Here is a 20,928-nt window from a genome sequence, read left to right as displayed (position 1 = left end):
CACACACACACACACGCACGCACGCACACACACACACACCTCCTGGCGTTGGTTAATGATTGGTACTCTCTGGATGAGTCTTGAACAAAGCAAACAGCCCCCAGGTGATCAGAGTGATGAATATGTTTCATTATCACTGTATTACACTTCTACTGCTCCTGGACCTGTCTGTCTGACTCTGGCGGACCAGGGGACCAGGGGACCAGGGGAGAGTCAGGGGGGAAATAGTACAGTATGGAGAAACTGTGCCAAGGGAAGACATTACTATACTAAAGACTAACTGGGAAAGAGGATGGATGGGACAAGAACACCGGGATAGAGAAGGAGACGGGAAGTGGGGCAAAGCGAGAGAACGGGAGATGGGAAAAAAGGGACAGAGAGAGGGGGGAGATACTCACTACTAAGATGGGACACACTGGGTTTTGAGTTAGACCCTCACAGACAGTTGTTAAATGGAAACTGAATGCAATGATGTGTGTCATCAGACAGGAAGCCTCCTTAAGTCATGTACTAATGGAAGTTCCTCCCTATAGCTCTCCACGGGACCACCAGGACAGCGACCCTACAGGCCCTAAAGAGACTGATACAGTACATGCAGACTGGACCAAGGCCAGGTCTTCCTTACCGTCTAACCCCATGCAGACCGGACCCATCGCTCTATAGAGCAGCACACAGAGTTGTGAAATGTCTGAACATTCCTTCCAGCAGAGCTCAAAGTGTAAAACACACTAGCTATATCCACTCAATCTTTTGGTGATGTAATTTAAGCTGCACTATGTATTCTACAGTGCTTACTGTGCAGTACACAGTGTGTGTGTGTGTGTGTGTGTGTGTGTGTGTGTGTGTGTGTGTGTGTGTGTGTGTGTGTGTGTGTGTGTTCATCTCAGGTGTATCCTACCTTTGAGGGGTCAGGGGGCATCATCCCCTCCACGTTGAAGGGGCTCCCAGGCACAGGGTTCCCATCATAGCTGATGTCCACTTTGTAGGGGCCCTCCTCAGGGGGAATGTACTTCACAGTGTGCACTTCGTTGGACGTGTCAGACTCCAGCTTGCAGGGGATTGGCCGACGAGAGGGCGAGGTGATCTTCACATCTATCTTGCCCTGGCCACCGACGCCGTGTGTGCTCACTGTGAACTCCTGATCCTTCCCAACGTCGACCTCTGTAGGTCACACACACACACACACACACACACACACACACACACACACACACACACACACACACACACACAGGGTATCAGGCCGGGCTATAGCATAGATTCCTGTTTGGCACCAAAGTGAAAACAATAGATTTTAATTGAACAGACTGAAATGATTAGATACCTAAGGGATCATATATGGAGTCACTATGGAGCCAAGCCAATCATACAAAACAAATACTATACTGTCCTTGGTGCATCGGCCAAATGATTCCTTGGCAGCATTGAATATCACGAGGGAGGGCCAGGTGATTTTATATAACCTCTTAAAGGAAGTAACTGTTAGAAGAAGGCCAACGTCTTACCTGTGGCTGTGTGTTCTGGGGAAGACAAACGTGTTGGATGACATGAGGTCAAACTCTTCCAGGTGATGAACAGTAGTTTACTTCCTGGTCAGTTTCTTAGTAAAATGAGAGTATGTGTGGGGGGTACTCACTGTTGTTCAACCCCTGAACTTTGACCTTGTTGAGGTCAAGGGGCGGCGCCACAGTGATGTTGAAGGGGCTCTTGGGAATGGGGTCACCGCCGTGGCAGATTGAGATAGACATGTTACTCTGAGAGATGGAGAGCGGGGGGTGGACAGAGAGGTGGAGAGAAGGAGAAAGGGGGAAAAGAGAGAGCGAGAGAGAGAGAGGGAGATATGGTGGGGAAAGAGGAGAGAGAGAGAGAGATATGGTGGGGAAAGAGGGAGGGAGAGAGGGAGATATGGTGGGGAAAGAGGGAGAGAGAGAGAGAGATATGGTGGGGAAAGAGGGAGAGAGAGAGAGAGAGATATGGTGGGGAAAGAGGGAGAGAGAGAGAGAGATATGGTGGGGAAAGAGGGAGGGAGAGAGGGAGATATGGTGGGGAAAGAGGGAGGGAGAGAGGGAGATATGGTGGGGAAAGAGGGAGGGAGAGAGAGAGATATGGTGGGGAAAGAGGGAGGGAGAGAGAGAGATATGGTGGGGAAAGAGGGAGGGAGAGAGGGAGATATGGTGGGGAAAGAGGGAGGAGAGAGGGAGATATGGTGGGGAAAGAGGGAGGGAGAGAGGGAGATATGGTGGGAAAAGAGGGAGAGAGAGAGAGAGATATGGGGGAAAGAGGGAGGGAGAGAGGGAGATATGGTGGGGAAAGAGGGAGGGAGAGAGGGAGATATGGTGGGGAAAGAGGGAGGGAGAGAGAGAGAGGGAGATATGGTGGGGAAAGAGGGAGGGAGAGAGAGGATATGGAAGACGGTCAGAGACAGAAAAAGATGAATGTGGTTGTTATAGTATGACATATGGACATACTGAACATACACTACCGTTCAAAAGTTTGGGATCACTTAGAAATGTCCTTGTTTTTGAAAGAAAAACACTTTTTTTGTCCATTAAAATAACATCAAATTCATCAGAAATACAGTGTATAGATTGTTAATATTGTAAATGACTATTGTAGCCGGCTGATTTAAAAAAAATAAAAAATAAAACTGGCCTTCTTTAGACTAGTTGAGTATTTTTATTTATTTTATTTCACCATTATTTAACCAGGTAGGCTAGTTGAGAACAAGTTCTCATTTGCAACTGCAACCTGGCCAAGATAAAGCAAAGCAGTGTGACACAGACAACAACACAGAGTTACACATGGAGTAAACAATAAACAAGCCAATAACACAATAAACAAATCAATGACACAGTAGAAAAAAGAAAGTCAATATACAGTGTGTGCAAAAGGCATGAGGAGGTAGGCAATAAATAGGCCATAGGAGCGAATAATTACAATTTAGCAGATTAACAAGTGATAAATGAGCAGATGATGATGTGCAAGTAGAGATACTGGTGTGAAAAAGAGCAGAAAGGTAAATAAAATAAAAACAGTATGGGGACGAGGTAGGTAGATTGGGTGGGCTATTTCCAGATGGACTATGTACAGCTGCAGCGATCGGTTAGCTGCTCAGATAGTTTTAACCCAAAAAACACATCATCCAAAAAGAGGAGCCAGGAAATAACTTACACTTGAAACAATACAGATTTGAACGAGATTGTGAGGAATCTTGGCCTTATGTGAACTCATACCTGTTGCACTGCAGTGTAGCGCACGGTGTAGGAGTAGTCATGGTTGTCAATGATCTCAAAGTCTCGGACAGCGTCCCCTTTGGCTGCTCCGGTGAAGTGCACTTCAGGCTTGGCCTTGCCCGCTCCCTTGGTGTAGATGGTGAAGTGGGTGGGCTTACCTACCTCCACACCTAGACGTTGTCACACAGAGGGAGATTCATGATCAATACAACTGATCTACTAATCAGGTGCATTAACAGTCATTAGCATAGAATTAAATAAAATACCAGAATTGGACATTGATGTCCATTGTTTTGTCACTCTATAGTCATTATAGCGTCATAGTTTACATTATTGTATGTGATTTTGATCTGTTGGTCATGTCGGCGGCTTGTTATCGTGATTACTAGAAGTCTCACCTGTCTTGTTGAGTCCGGGTCCCTCCGCCCTCACCTTGTTAGCGTCATGGGAGGGGTCCACCTTGATTCTGAAAGGGCTGATGGGTATTTCCTGTGGCAGGGGTCAAAGTGGGGTCATTGTTATTGTCTGGTTTCATAATAATTAAGCTAAAAATTCAAAATGGTGGTGTAGAGTTTCTCTTTCTCTCACGTGGTCAGCGAACAGCACCATGATGGTGTAGCGTCCGGGGCCGGGGGGCATGTACTTCACTGTGAACGTGTCGTTGTCGTTCTTGATGATGTCAAAGTCGATGTCTGCCTCTGCCGGACCCACCACGCCGGGAGCACACTTGATGCCGATACTGACATCCCCTGAGGAATGGGAATGGGAGTGAAGGGGTCCAGGTTTAGGGAATTCAGGAAGGGGGTAAGAATTGGAGTGGAAAAAACAAGTAAGATTGTTTAACATTGAGAAGGCAGATGGCAAGAAAATACTCATCAGTGCTAGAACTCACTCAACAACACCCATTCAGGTTGCAAACTGTCAGCTACAACGTTGAGTAGTGAAGACCCTTCTATGTGTTGTATTTCTCTGTTGCATCTAACCTTGTCCTGCCTCGCAGCAGTCCACAGTGAAGTAGGTGGGCTCGTTGGCCTTCAGACCTGACTTCTCCACACCTGGACCGTACACCTTCACATTATCTGGGTGGCTGCCCTCTCCGATGGTCACCTGACACACACACACACACACACACACCACACACACACACGCACATGCATGCGCACACACACACACACACACACACACACACACACACACACAACAATGAACATACATTACTAGTACCAGAACATTGTAAAAAGCTGTATACTATCTTTGCAAATGCACTCTAGAGTCTGAATATGCTATAGAACGCAGTAAGTGATGTATGTATGTACTGTATGTGTATCTACCACAGGGCTCTTCAACCCTGTTCCTGGAGAGCTACCGTCCTGTAGGATTTCACTCCAACCCTAATCTAGCGCACCTGATTATAATAATTAGCTGGTTGATAAGCTGAATCAGGTTAGTTACCACTGGGGTTGGAATGAAAATCTACAAGAGGGTAGCTCTCCAGGAACAGGGTTGGAAAGCACTGACCTAGACTGTATTTGTCTACAGTCTGTTAGATGGGTGGTCAGCCTTACCCTGAAGGGACTGTTGGGGACGTTGACCTCTCCCCAGGTGATAATGATGGTGTGTTTGATGGGCTTGGTGGGAATGTAGACACAGAGGAAGGTGCTGTCTCCGTTCTCTGTGATCTGGATGTCTATGGGGAAGCCCTCTGCATCCTGGGCGTATATCTTCAGCTGGCCCCTGCCAGCTCTACTTGTATCAATGGTGAACTCTGCTGGTTTGTTGACAATGCAGCCAATAGGTTCCAGACCTGGGCCATAGCTCTTCACCTGCAAGGAGAGGGTATTCATAATGCTGTTATGTCATCTTTACGTAGCCTTTATGTCATTATTACGTCACTATTACAGTATGTTACCATTCTCTTACTGTTACGTCACTTTAATATTCTCGTTCTGAAGGCTGGCAAGCTGGTGGGGTAAATATGAAGGGGTGGGGTCTAACCTTCTCAGGGAACACGTCATTGGCTGTGAGGAGGATGTGGGCCATAAAGGGGCTGTCCTTGATGTCCTCGTCGTCACAGATGACGTGAACAGCGTAGTCGCCAGGCTCCGTGGGCCAGTAACGTACGTCACATGACCCGTCGCCCTTATCATCACACTCTATCTTAGCCTGCGACGGGCCCTCGATGGAGAAACCTGGGGATGAACAGGGACAGGGAGGGAGATATAGGTACACATTATATACAGGTGGGTAGAGATATAAGCTCACACACACACAGAAACGCACACAGACACCGATACACTGGCAGCAAAGAAACAAACAGGCATAGATGGCAACAGACTAAGAGATATTGGCAGGTTGGTTTTGTTGTCGCTTCTGATGGAGGTAGAAGAGAAATAAGAGTAAGTTCATCCTAATTCATATAATAACTGTGATGAGGTGAATTGTCAGGGGTCATGACCTTTTCCCACAGCTGGCAGGTCAGACTGATCATGTGACAGGAACAGGAAGCCCTTAGGCCTTGTGCTGGTTTCCGTGACAAGTGACCCCCAAAATGTGGGCTTTAATCCCTCCAACTGCTAAAAATCACAGACAGCCTCCTGTGTGTGTGTGTGTGTGTGTGTGTGTGTGTGTGCGTGCGTGCGTGCGTGCGTGCGTGCGTGCGTGCGTGCGTGCGTGCGTGCGTGCGTGCGTGCGTGCGTGCGAGAAATGGAATCTGTGTAAGTTGCCTGACAGTCATGTCAGAATTTCAGTGGAAAAGAGTCCATCCCCTCTGGCCAATATATTAATGAGACAGCATTCTGCAGCGGTATCCTGGGTCTTTCTCTTCTAACAGCCGTCTGTCAGACTTACCCAGAGTTCCCACCTCTGTGCCGATGGCCTCCACCACAAAGTCAGCTGACTTCCCCACCATGCCTGTCTCCAGGCCCGGCCCCCACGCCCTCACCTTCTGGGGCCCCACATCCTCACTCACCACCACCTCGAACGGGCTGCAGGGAATACACACACGCACACATACATGTTAATGCAGACACAGACATGCATGGACACACGTACTGTACAGTCAGGGGTGGTCTAGTCAGCCCCATTGACTGTAATGTCAGTAAAATGTACGTAATTGATGTTGGACAGTGATATTTCCAGTTCCACCCCCCCTCCCCCCAGCTATTAACCTCCAAGGAATGCAGGAATGTTCGCTTAATAACATGACTCATTACAGGTCATTTCGGCTCCTTTAAGTTATTTCAACAATTGGAAATCCCTTAATGGTTCAGCCCACTGCCTTTATAGCTTTCATGTGGTTGTGTCCACAGCAGAACAGGGGGGAGGATAGGGTTTCACCTGCGTGGGATGGTCTGTCCGCCCCAGGTGATGGTGATGGTATATTTGCCAGTCATGATGGGGTAGTAGTCACACTCATACACCCCTTCTCCCGCGTCACGCACCTTCACAGGCTCCTCTAGTCCCTCTGAGGGAGTCACAAACAGGTCACACACACAGCAGCTCAGAGGTCAACGGCTAGTCACACAACTAGACCATTGTAAACCATTACATTTCATGAAGAGTATGTATGCCCTTATGAAACCAACAAATGAATGTGGTGACAAGTCATAAACAACATGAAAGATTACACTCATATCCACACACTCACTTGGCCCCTTGACGGTGACCTTGAGCTCTCCGCTGCCGGCTCCCTTGGTGTAGACCTTGAAGTCGGCCACCTCTTTCACCCTCACCCCCTTAGGCTGGAGACCTCTCCCTGAGGCCCGGCACACGTTGGGGTTGCTGGCTGTGGGACCACCGAGGGGGTAACTCGGTTAGACAAGAAGATAACAAGATACACACTCATACACACACAGGCTGCGGCAGAGGTTGGCTGTTAGTTAGTCGGCTGAATGGTGGTGCATGAAGCACAGTCTGCATGGGCTACAGTCTGCATGGGCTACAGTCTGCATGGGCTACAGTCTGCATGGGCTACCAGGGAAGAAGCAACAGGAGAGATGGACATTGAACAGCTAGACAGAGAACAAAGGCGGGTTACTGTAACACACTGGGCTTGAATGGATAAGAATTGGCAGAATGAAAACAAAAAGACACGTTGAAAGGTTTCTGGAATAATCTCTATGCGCTTGAATACAATGACGTTACACTCTAGTTAGATGGCAAAACATTCCAAAGAAATATAGCTAGCATAACTATGCTAACATCTTGACTTATGACTCTGCAGGCTTTCAATTAGCTAATTACCAGTGCTGTAATAGGACTGTAAAAATGCCTCGGCCACAGAAAACATTGCAGCCTTTTTATCAAATTAGGAAGAAATAACCAGCTAACTCTCCCAATTCATCATCATTTTAGACCGCTAAATTTAATACATGACCAAAAGAAAAACAAGGAAAATAAAATAACTGAGTAAAAACTCAAATAGATTTATGGAAAACCTCTTTATAGAGAGGCTGTTATTAGAATGGGTTATGAAGACAAACAATGTTATTGTTCTGTTATATTATGAAAACGCTTTTGAAAAATGTCAGGTAAAAGTGAAGCTAGTAATGGAGGAGCATTTGCATGTTCAGTGTTAGTCAGAAAATATTAAATTGTAAATGGCTGACAACACAGAGCGTTTGCTTTGGTCTGGGGGGATGAAGATGAGGATGATGAGCAGACAGTGTAATGAGGTATGTAAGACTCGCACACGTCTGGACGGTCACGCTGACTTTCGCTCTCGTCAAATGAAACAAAAGTCAAAGGTTAAGACCATCGATTTCCGTTTGACTTGAACAAGATTGTTTGTTTCTGGGTTAATTGGGAATCTATCATTAAAAAAACGGTGTTATGGTACACTAGGGTGCTGTTGTTTTGTTAAAATCTATTTTTGTTAATTCGTGGGTGTTGTTACTCGTTAGTTCTGTTCTAAAGTCAATTTAACGTCACACATGGAAGAAATCAAATCACATGTGTTACAGGATATTAAGCCAAAGTAAGCTACAAACTGGATAAAATGAACGTGTGTGGGATTATTTGATAACTTTTTTGATATGCAGTAGTCAAATATTATTGCAATAAGACAATGTTGGAAGACCAATTGTAATGTACTTCTATTTATGAAGCAGGTGATGTACTGTAAGTGTGTGACCTCTGTGTTTTGAAGACCTGCCGAGCGTCTGTAAAGGTGACCGTCCAAAACCAGCCAATCACATGAATGGATAATGCTGCCACTGTTGTTAAAATGAGGAGGAACTGCATTTCTTTTTCATTTCTCTCTCTCTCTCTCTCTCTCTCTCTCTCTCTCTCATCCTTTCATTTCTTCTTTCAGTTACACACTCATTCCCTCTCATTCTCGCTCTTTGGAAGCTGCTGGGATGAGGGGGGGTGAAGCCACAGAGGGCTAAGCGCCAGCACATGCCATCAAGCTGGGGACCCCCTGGTGCGGTGCGTCAAGGGGGTTGGTGGTATAGTTTTGAGTTTAGGGGGGACAGGGCTAGCGCAGGCAGGCTCCAGTCTCTCCTCCACGGGCAGGCCTGTACTAACTTGGTCGCCTGGGTTTGGGCGGTGTTGGGGGGGGCACTCTCTTGGCCTTGTCTGTGGGTGGGGTGCGTATGGACTGGGGCACTATCTGCACCGGAGAGCCGGGGGGCAGGGAGCTCGGTGGAGCTGCATGGAGGAACAACAACGACATGACACACACGCAGGAACAGGATCACTCTGGAGAACGACCAGAATCCACAGCTTAGAACCCTGCCTCCCTGACACTCAGAACCCATCCAGAGTCCTCCCGCAAACCAAGACCAAACCAACCCTAACTCAACCATTTTCAGAAGAACCCAAAATACCATGCCGGTGGCCTGTCTGTTATGGCAGGATGTCACTGTCTGTTATGGAGATCAAATGTCTAGTAGTGAGGTCAGTCTAGACATTAATACTCAATATTACTCAGATTAGAACAAGAGGGAGGAAGTCACATAGTGGATGTAAAAAGTCAGTACAATCAACAAAATCTGTGTGTGTGTGTGTGTGTGTGTGTGTGTGTGTGTGTGTGTGTGTGTGTGTGTGTGTGTGTGTGTGTGTGTGTGTGTGTGTGTGTGTGTGTGTGTGTGTGTGTGTGTGTGTGTGTGTGTGCGCACAGGCATGTGTGTGTGTGTTACCCTCTGAGATGTGGACGGTGAAAGGGCTTCTGGGTATTTGCTGCCCAGCAAACGTCACATAGATAACATGAGACCCCTCCAGGATAGGGCAATAGGTGCAACGGAAAATACTGTCCCCCTTGTTTTCCAGAATGATCTCCACGGTGTCTCTTCTGCCCTGGGAGTCCACGATGATTACACCCACGTCTCCAGCACCAGCACCTGAGGACAAAAAGAGATGTGCTAACACCTTCTACTGTGTGTTCAGGGGACAGAAAAAGACGTAACACTGGGGGCCATTAGAGAGAACAAATACATACATGTACTTTGTCATCATGATTGAAGGAATAAATATCAGCTAATATTGCAAAGCTAATGATCATTCTAAAAGATCCTTATATTTACTTACGACCCTATTGACGAAACTAGGGGATTTCAATAGGGAAGGTAGATAGATGATCTACTTCCATACCATGAACATGGTCCTTCCCAGATGTGTATGTGTGTGTTACCTGCTGTGTAGATGTCGAAGTAGGTCGGCTTGTTAGCCACGTTGCCTACAGGCTCCAGTCCTGGTCCTCTGGCCTGCACCTTGTTGGGGTCTCCCATGGCTTTGGACACACTCACCACGAAGGGACTCCTGTCTATGTCCTGCCCAGCGAAAAGCACCTTCACCTGGGGAGAGGAACATGGATAGACCCCTGTTAGACAGCTGGAGGAAATCCTATACTACTGACGTTTATAAACTGAGATTTAAAATATTTTCCAGTATATATATATATATATATACGGGTACTGTAAGTATGTTACCTTGTGAAGGCCCTCCACTTTGGGCAGGTAGATGACAGAGTACGTCCTGTTCTTGTCATTGTTGGGGATCACTCTGGCCTGGAACAGAAAGAGAGGGCCGGAACCGGAGAAAGGGGAGAGATAGAAACTGAATGTGAGGAACTGTGTGGTCAAATGAACAGCATCTTCAGGATGGAGGAGTAAGGGATTGAGGAGTTAAGGGTTAATGTGAGTGAGAGTGCCCCACCTCCTCTGTGTGTCCCTCTGGGTCCTCCACATAGACCAGCACCTCCCCTAGCCCCGCCTCCACTGTCTCCACAATGAACTCAGCCGGCTTCAGCACCATGTTACCTCTGGGCGCAATACCTGACGGAGAAAAGGATGGAGACAGTAAGCAAGAGTAGAGAACTAGATGTGAGAGCCCTCTGTCACTTATTCTGTGCTGACAGGTGTAAACAGGATAAAACACCTTCCTTTTCAACAATAATTCTTGCACCTAATTACACAGAATAAACCAGAAGGCCTATTGAGACTTTAGAAGATCCAGATTGTTAAGGAAGTCTGTTTTTTTACCTACATTTAATTTGTTTTGTTATTTTTTTGTTGGGGCGGTGCATTCTCCGTTTCCAATTCTATGTTTATAAAACATATACCCGTAGGCTGTCACTCAAAAGAAGAAAAATACATACAGAGTTTAAGTAAGTAATAATAGATTCAGTACAAACAGGATAAGAAAAGAAAAACAAGTGGGCCTCCACCCCCAACCTCCCATCCCATTCCTCCAACCCCACCCAGCCAACATGCCTCCATCCAACCCCGGGTCCTTAGTGTACAAGAGAAAGAAGAGCACTATGTTTTCTGTCAATATACCTGGTAAAATAATGGTTAATTAACAACTGGAAGGGGTCCCTATCAAATCTGTGATTTTTCCCCAGATTGTTTTCTCAGTTTTATTTTTCCTTGTTTTAGTTTTTCACTCTCAAAATTACAATTGTTCATAGAGAAACAACTAAATTGGATGTTCTGAGTCCATATATATGGTTAAATTACATTAGAAGATCATTTTTTTGGAGGTCTGCAAGAAAACTAAAAGTGAGTGTAATTCCCCTTTAATTGTGCATCTGGCTCGTTAATTGTGCATTTAGCGAGTGAGGAATGTGCCGTCTAATGTGCCGGTCTCGCGATGGTTCTGTACCACTGCTGCTCATTTCATGGCAAAGTTATAGTTATTATTGTTTTTGTATTCTTTAGAGGGTGGATCAGCTTTAATATTGCAAATAGATTGTGGCTTGTATCATTGTAATTGTCTGCATCATTTACAATCCAGCATATATTATTTTCAATAATATATACAGTGTCTTGCAAAAGTATTCACCCCCTTGGCCTTTTTCCTATTTTTTTGCATTACAACCTGTTATTTAAATTTATTTTTATTTGGATTTCATGTAATGGACATACACAACATAGTCCAAATTGGTGAAGTGAAATGAAAAAAAATTGTTTCAAAAAATTTGACCAAATAAACAATGGAAAAGTGGTGTGTGCATATGTATTCACCCCCTTTGCTATGAAGCCCCTAAATAAGATCTGGTGCAACCAATTACCTTCAGAAGTGATATAATTAGATAAATAAAGTGCAATCTAAGTGTCACATGATCTGTCACATGATCTCAGTATATATACACCTGTTCTGAAAGGCCCCAGAGTCTGCAACACCACTAAGCAAGGGACACCACCAAGCAAGACCAAGGAGCTCTCCAAACAGGTCAGGGACAAAGTTATGGAGAAGTACTGAGTAGGGTTTATGCTGCAGTAGTTTATGTGTCGGGGGGCTAGGGTCAGTTTGTTATATCTGGAGTACTTCTCCTGTCTTATCCGGTGTCCTGTGTGAATTTAAGTATGCTCTCTTTAATTCTCTCTTTCTCTCTCTCGGAGGACTTGAGCCCTGGGACCATGCCTCAGGACTACCTGGCATGATGACTCCTTGCTGTCCCCAGTCCACCTGGCCGTGCTGCTGCTCCAGTTTCAACTGTTCTGCCTGCGGCTATGGAATCCTGACCTGTTCCCCTGGACGTGCTACCTGTCCCAGACTTGCTGTTTTCAACTCTCTAGAGACAGCAGGAGTGGTAGAGATACTCTTAATGATTGGCTATGAAAAGCCAACTGACATTTACCCCTGAGGTGCTGACTTGCTGCACCCTCGACAACTACTGTGATTATTATTATTTGACCATGCTGGTCATTTATGAACATTTGAACATCTTGGCCATGTTCTGTTATAATCTCCACCCGGCACAGCCAGAAGAGGACTGGCCACCCCACATAGCCTAGTTCCTCTCTAGGTTTCTTACTAGGTTTTGGCCTTTCTAGTGAGTTTTTCCAAGCCACCGTGCTTCTACACCTGCATTGCTTGTTGTTTGGGGTTTTAGGCTGGGTTTCTGTACAGCACTTTGAGATATCAGCTAATGTACAAAGGGCTATATAAATACATTTGATTTGATTTGGTTGGGATATTAAAAAATATCAGAAACTTTGAACATCCCACAGAGCACCATTAAATCCATTTTTTTTTCAAATGGAAAGAATATGGCACCACAACAAACCTGTCAAGAGAGGGCCTCCCACAAAGCCCACAGACCAGGCAAGGAGGGAATTGATCAGAGAGGCAACAAAGATACCTCAAGGAGCTGCAAAGCTCCACAGCGGAGATTGGAGTATCTGTCCATGGGACCAATTTAAGCCCTACACTCCACAGAGCTGGGCTTTACAGAAGACTGGCCAGAAAAAAAGCCATTACTTATTAAAGAAAAAAATAAGCAAATACAATTGGTGTACGCCAAAAGGCATGTGGGAGACTCTCCAAACACATGGAACAAGGTGCTCTGGTCAGATGAGACTAAAATTGAGCTTTTGGGCCATAAAGGAAAATGCTATGTCTGGCTCAAACCCAACACCTTTCATCACCCCCCGAGATTACCAAACCCACAGTGAAGCATGGTGGTGACAGCATCATGCTGTGGGGCTGTTTTTCCTCAGCAGGGAAACTGGTCAGAATAGAAGGGATGGATGGCGTTAAATACAGGGAAAGTCTTGAGGGAAACCAGTTTCAGTCTTCCAGAGATTTGAGGCTGGGACGAAGGTTCACCTTCCAGCAGGACAATGACCCTAATTATACTGCTAAAGCATCACTTGAGTGGTTTAAGGGGAAACCTTTAAATGTCTTGGAATGGCCTAGTCAAAGCCCAGACCTCAATCCAATTGAGAATCTGTGGTATGACTGGAGCTGGAGCAGTTGTGCCTTGAAGAATGGGCAAAAAATCCCAGTGGCTAGATGTGCCAAGCTTATAGAGACATACCCCAAGAGACTTGCATGTGTAATTGCTGCAAAAGGTGCCTCTACAAAGTATTGACTTTGGGGGGGTGAATAGTTATGCACGCTCAAGTTTTCAGTTTTTTTGTCTTATTTCTTGTTTGTTTCACAATAAAAAATAGTTTGCATCTTCAAAGTAGTAGGCATGTTGTGTAAATCAAATGATACAACCCCCCCAAAAATCTATTTTAATTCCAGGTTGTAAGGCAACAAAATAGGAAAAATGCCAAGGGGGTGAATACTTTCGCAAGCCAAAGTAATTTAAATCATTTTAATGGAAAAGTTTTCAAATAACAAATAATAGATACAAATGATATACTTACTCATGATATACTTCTGCCAGGTAAGCATACTTTGTAGTTAACATTTAATTGAGAAGGTTTTGGGGAAAGTATTTCTGTCAAACCACAAGACGGTTACCACATCAACTGGCTACACACGGAGAGATAGACACAAACGTGTGCACCACACAGACAGACAGGTGAAATATTGCTGGAAATGAATTGGCAAATAGTGTTAGGTTTGGCTTTTTAAGCCAATAGTGGCTAACCAGTGGTGGGATAATGTCAATGTTCAGCAATGTTGTTCATTGACTAGCACCATTCATTCTCACTGTCAATAGTAACTGTATCCACTTGCGACTAGGAGAGAGTGAGGTGATTACCATCTAAGAGCCAACATGTTTTTTTTGCGGCAGTGCTGCCTGCCAGCAGTAATCATCTCTGATTGATTGAGAGATTCAAGGAGCTATCATCGTGAAGTAACATAATAGATGCAAAGCATTGAATATTTACATTCATGCACATTCTAAGTTTGTTTTGTAACTTTGCCCAAAAGCATTTAACTGCAGATCACTCCCACATCATATGGAGGAATGTGTCTACCTGATTTAAGGGACACAGTGAACAGTTGGGAGTTGGGGCCCATTTCATCATAAAATATTTCCCTGTTGTTAAACACAGTCCGTGAATAAACTTAAAATGTGTTAATTGAAGATTCGGATTATGGGATGCCGTGGTCATATTTTTCCATATTCTGTTCCAGTTAAAGGGTTGTTCAGATTCAATTACATCTGTGGACCATATTTTTTAATGGCTAGGTCAGAATTTTTTTTTATTTTAAATTTTACCTTTATAGGCAAGTCAGTTAAGAACAAATTCTTATTTTCAATAACGGCCTAGGAACAGCGGGTTAACTGCCTGTTCAGGGGCAGAACGACAGATTTGTACCTTGTCAGCTCAGGGGTTTGAACTTGCAACCTTCCAGTTACTAGTCCAACGCTCTAACCACTAGGCTACCCTGCCGCCCCATGAGCTTTCCAATAGTTGTTTATATATTATAGAGGTCAGTCCTGTCGGGAGCCCAGATAGTTTATTTATAGATAAAGAAGTCTTTGAAGGAAGGAAGTCATTACATTCCCAGTCTCTCTCTCTCACCTGGTCCGTAGGCCTTGGCCTTCTTGGGGTGCAGAGTCTTGGAGCGCACGGGGCACCAGGCTTCAGCTTGGACTTGGGAAACTGGGACAGGTAGGTCATCACCGAGTGCTCGTCCACATTGGGATCCACTATTTCCTCAGGGGCTATCACCTACAGAGAGGGAGAAGACAATAGACGGTGCACAGGGTCAAAGGTTATCATCACTTCCTGTTTCTCTATGGATATACTCACAAGATATAAGATACATGTCTCTAACAATGTGAGTCGTTGTCCACAAAGCGGCACGGCGTCGTGTCTAGCTCCTGCCTATCCTTTCCTTGAATTGGTGGATACATCTTATTATTGAAATCCTTTTTTGAATATTAGATGAAGGTTGTTGACTTCAACCGCCTGTATTCAATGGAGAAAGAGGCTATGCTTCTAGCCGCATTCCATGAATATGCATAGCAATCTCAAGACAACTCCGATATCGAGTGTTGTTTCTCAAAGTTGAAGTAATGTCATGTTTCCTACTTATATTAGTACACTCGAAACAACTTAAGAATTACAAAACTGCTATTTGATCAGACAAACCTAATGTAGCAAATAATCCATAAATGTATTTGTTGACCAAATTTTACACTCTCTCATTGACCTCCATACAAAAACTCCTTGATTGGTGGGCGAAACAACAACAAAACGCCTCCTGCTGGAGGGAGACAGATTTTCCACCGAGTTGGGCCTCTCTCTTCCTCTTCCTCTCCGTACACAATCAAAGCCTGATTTAATAAGAAGAGGGGACAGGAAGAGGCGCAGCACACACAGGAGTCAAAGGTTATCACTTCCTGTTTCTCCTAACATACAATCAGAGCATGATTTAATAACGTTATAATAAATATTGTATTAAAAACTACTAACCCGAGGATAAAGAACTTACTTCAAGTGAATTCAAAGAAATACATGAAATAGACATAGAGCCTGTAAAGTTGATGTAAAACAACAGGCTGGTGAAAAGACCGAGAAAACCAGGGCAGTGGAATCAAAAGCAGCAATGAAAGGATAATTGTATTGTCCAACATCACAATGTGTTTTCCTTATGATCGCAGTGGAAAGAGGATGAGGAGAGGAGGAATAGAAAAGCGAGAAATGCCACCAGGAAATCACGTTGGAGTAGTTGAATGTTTTATTGAGAAAGAAAGCTCCCCTACGTGGAGCTAGAGTGAGCTACAGGAGTGAGGTTTGAGTAGAGAGAAAGGGGGAAAGGAGAAAGGGAGAAGAGAAAAGAGAGAGCAGAGGGAGAGGGGGGAGGAGAAAGCAGAGGGAGAAGGGGAAGGAGAGAGCAGGACAATGAGAGACTTAGAACAAGTGAAGATAAGAGATGGAAGTGATATAGAGAAAGAAAGAGAGGGGGAAGGGGAAGGAGAGAGCAGGACAATGAGAGACTTAGAACAAGTGAAGATAAGAGATGGAAGTGATATAGAGAAAGAAAGAGAGGGGGGAAGGGGGAGATGTAAGAAAAAATATAAAAAAATATTAGAGAGAGAGAGATGAGCTCCTATATTTTTCAGCATGTTCTAAAGCATGTTCTTTAAAAAAAAGATAGATTTAGAGTTAGATAAACATGGAGTTTTTGTCAGGAACATATACAGGATGCTACCCTCTACAACATAACCTTCACTCCAAATCAAAACTCAGAAGCTTTGGAAGCTGACTCCCGCTGTTAAGAGGTAATTCAAATACAGTTCCCTGTGTATGTAAAGAATGATAAAGCAAGAAAAGATCACAAAATAAATATCCTTATGGAAAATCAAGAGACACGTTTTGCTGACTATTATAAAAATGGAAACATCAGCAACATCATCTTCCACACAAACCACCCCTTGGCATGGCACAGTGATATATTAGCACACTACCCCTCTGTTAAGGGTTATATAAATCTCTATAAGTGGAACAGTATTGGTACAGGGCAACCCCAAACAGTTTCAGCTGGACTTTCACCGAATCAAAGAATTAGCCCAGCAGGAGAAGCTATCCCTTGAGAAAGCTACCCCCACCCCGAGCGGGTCAGACCAGACATCTTCATTATATAACCCTACAGACAAGCAAGCCCAAGCAGAAAGTCAACCTCCCAGCACAGAGTACTACTCTCTCATTGAAATGAAGGATACATGTATCCAGCTGGAGGTAAGGCAGGTGGAGCTGGAACAACAGGTGATTACACTCCAGTCAGCACAGACCCAGACAACAGTCCAGAACAACAACACCCACTTAACCAGACCCGGAGAGATGGAGGTGGAGAGAGACATATCTGCACTCTGGACTGTGGTGAGACAACTTCAACAATATAAAAAGCAAGAGCTGGAGAAGAACAGAGCACTAGTGGAGAGGATCAGACTACTGGAAGAGAGGTTGAGGGGGATGGCATGTGACAGAGAACAACCCACTAGTGAGGTGGCCACCCCCGCAGAGAAGCCGGGCAGAACAGCCCACCTCAGCTCCCGACAAAAGTCTCGATACCACAGCAGAACAGTTCACACCAGACCCTTGACCATAGCGTCGACATCATAGCAGAACAGACAAATGAAGAACCCCAAGCCCAGCGGATCTCACCCCCCCCTGAGCCCCCCCTGTCAGCCTCCCTGATAGCCCTTCTGACAACACCCCCACATCGACTGAGGATGGTGTGATCATAACAACATACAGGAACACAAGTCCTTCTGTTCACCTGACTTAGAATTCCTCACAATCAAATGCTGACCACATTATCTACCAAGAGAATTCTCTTATATATATCTCATATATTCCCCCCCAAGCAGACACATCGATGGCCATGAACGAACTTCATTTGACTCTATGTAAACTGGAAACCACATATCCCGAGGCTGCATTCATTGTTGCTGGGGATTTTAACAAGACTAATCTGACAACAAGACTCCCTAAAATCTATCAGCATATCGATTGTGCAGCTAGGGCTGGTAAAACACTGGATCACTGTTATTCTAACTTCCGCAACGCATATAAGGCCCTCCCCCGCCCTCCTTTTGGAAAAGCTGACCACGACTCCATTTTGTTTCTCCCTGCCTATAGACAGAAACTTAAACAGGAAGCTCCCGCGCTCAGGTCTGTTCAACGCTGGTCTGACCAATCTGATTCCACACTTCAAGATTGCTTCAAACACGTGGACTGGGAAAGGTTCCACATTGCGTCATACAACAACATTGATGCATGCGCTGATTCGGTGAGCGAGTTTATTAGCAAGTGCATCGGTGATATTGTAACCACAGCGTTTATTGAAACATTCCCCAACCAGAAACCGTGGATTGATGGCAGCATTCGAGCGAAACTGCTTTTAATCAGGGCAAGGTGACCGGAAACATGACCGAATACAAACATTGTAGCTATTCCCTCCGCAAGGTAATCAAATAAGCTAAGCGTCAGTATAGAGACAAAGTAGAGTTGCAATTCAATGGCTCAGACACGAGACGTACGTGGCAGGGTCTACAGTCAATCACGGATTACAAAAAGAAAACCAGCCCCGTCACGGACCAGGATGTCTTGCTCCCAGACAGACTAAACAACTTCTTTGCTCGCTTTGAGGACAATACAGTGCCACTGACACGGCCCACTACCAAAACCTGCAGACTCTCCTTCACTACAGCCGATGTGAGGAAAACATTTAAACGCGTTAACCCTCGCAAGGCGGCAGGCCCAGACGGCATCCCCAGCTGCGTCCTCAGAGCATGCGCAGACCAGCTGGCTGGTGTGTTTACGGACATATTCAATCAATCCTTATCCCAGTCTGCTGTTCCCACATGCTTCAAGAGGACCACCATTGTTCCTGTTCCCAAGGCAACTGAGCTAAACGACGACCGCCCCGTAGCACTCACTTCTGTCATCATGTCAAGGACCATATCACCTCCACCCTACCTGACACCCTTGACCCACTCCAATTTGCTTACCGGCCCAACAGGTCCACAGACGACGCTATCACAACCACACTGCACACTGCCCTAACCCATCTGAACAAGAGGAATACCTATGTGAGAATGTTGTTCATCGACAACAGCTCAGCATTTAACACCATAGTACACATAGACACTGGGTCTCGACCCCGCCCTGTGCAACTGGATACTGGACTTCCTGACGGACCGCCCCCAGGAGGTGAGGGGAGGTAACAACATCTCCATACCGCTGATCCTGAACACTGGGGCCCCACAAGGGTGTGTTCTCAGACCTCTCCTGTACTCCCTGTTCACCCACGACTGTGTGGCCATGCACGCCTCCAACTCAATCATCAAGTTTGCAGACGACACTACAGTGGTAGGCTTGATTACCAACAACGACAAGACGGCCTACAGGGAGGAGGTGAGGGCCCTGTCAAGAAAATAACCTCACACTCAACGTCAACAAAACAAAGGAGATGATCCTGGACTTCAGGAAACAGCAGAGGGAGCACCCCTCCACATCGACGGGACAGTAGTGGAGAGGGTAGTAAGTTTTAAGTTCCTCGGCGTACACATCACGGACAAACTGAATTGGTCCACCCACACAGACAGCGTGGTGAAGAAGGCGCATTAGCGCCTTTTCAACCTCAGGAGGCTGAAGAAATTTGGCTTGTCACCAAGAGCACTCACAAACTTTTACAGATGCACAATCGAGTCGGGCTGTATCACCGCCTGATACCGCAAATGCTCCGCCCACAACCGTAATCGCTTTCCAGAGGGTAGTGAGGTCTGCACAACGCATCACCGGGGGAAAACTACCTGCCCTCCAGGACACCTACACCACCCGATGTCACAGGAAGGCCATAAAGATCATCAAGGACAACAACCACCCGAGCCACTGCCTGTTCACCCCGTTATCATCCAGAAGGCGAGGTCAGCACAGGTGCATCAAAGCAGGGACCGAGAGACTGAAAAACAGCTTCTATCTCAAGGCCACCAGACTGTTAAACAGCCACCACTAACATTGAGTGGCTGCTGCCAACATACTGACTCAACTCCAGCCACTTTAATAATGTAAAAATTGATGTTATAAATGTATCACTAGCCACTTTAAACAATGCAACTTCGTATAATGTTTACATACCCTACATTACTCATCTCATATGTATATACTGTACTCGATACCATCTACTGCATCTTGCCTATGCCGTTCTGTACCATCACTCATTCATATATTTTTATGTACATATTCTTTCATTCCTTTACACTGTGTATAAGGTAGTTGTTGTGGAATACTTAGGTTACTCGTTGGATATTACTGCATTGTCAGAACTAGAAGCACAAGCATTTCGCTATACTCGCATTTTAACATCTGCTAACCATGTGTATGTGACAAATAAAATGTTATTTTATTTATTTTATTTGAAATACACAAGACACAGATTGTACTCCTTATGGACTGAAATGGGAAATATATACAAGAAAAAAAAACGTTTTCCCAAACACAGTTTGTCTAAACTCTGGAGTCAAAACACCCAGCGTGCCCTAGACCTTCTGTCTGAGGACCCACTAGGTTCACCTAGCCACATAATAATACACACAGGCACAAACAACCTGAGAGCCCAGCAGGAAAGGGTGGCCACAGCACTGAAAGTGATTGAAAAAGCTTCTTCTACTTTCCCCAATGCACAAGTGGTTAACTCCACCCTGCTACCACGAAAAGACTTTAGGCCCCCTCAGGTCAGACTCCTGTAGCTCTGTCGCACGCTGGGTATGTACATAGTCAATGGTAGGCTTCGGGGGGACTACTATGGTAGGTACACCTATAGCTCCTCTCTTGGCAGTAGTACTGTAGACTACTTTGTCACTCACCTCAACCCAGAGTCTCTCAGAGCGTTCAGTCAGCCCACTGACACCCCTGTCAGACCACAGCAAAATCACAGTCTACTTGAATAGAGCAATACTCAATCATGAGAAATCAAAGCCAAAGGAACTGAGTAATATTAAGAAATGCTATAGATGGAAGGACTGTAGTGTGGAAACCTAAAAACAATTAGG

General features: G+C 45.3%; 1 pseudogene; it reads right to left on the bottom strand.

Moving 5' to 3' along the window:
* Positions 1-20,928, bottom strand: part of LOC115133111 (filamin-C-like) — a 99,443-nt pseudogene that overhangs the window by 23,212 nt on the left and 55,303 nt on the right.

The sequence above is a fragment of the Oncorhynchus nerka genome, linkage group LG8, assembly GCF_034236695.1.
Source record: "Oncorhynchus nerka isolate Pitt River linkage group LG8, Oner_Uvic_2.0, whole genome shotgun sequence".
NCBI lineage: Eukaryota > Metazoa > Chordata > Actinopteri > Salmoniformes > Salmonidae > Oncorhynchus > Oncorhynchus nerka.
The sequence above is the reverse complement of the archived record's forward strand: the minus strand, read 5'-3'. Positions and strand labels throughout refer to the sequence as shown.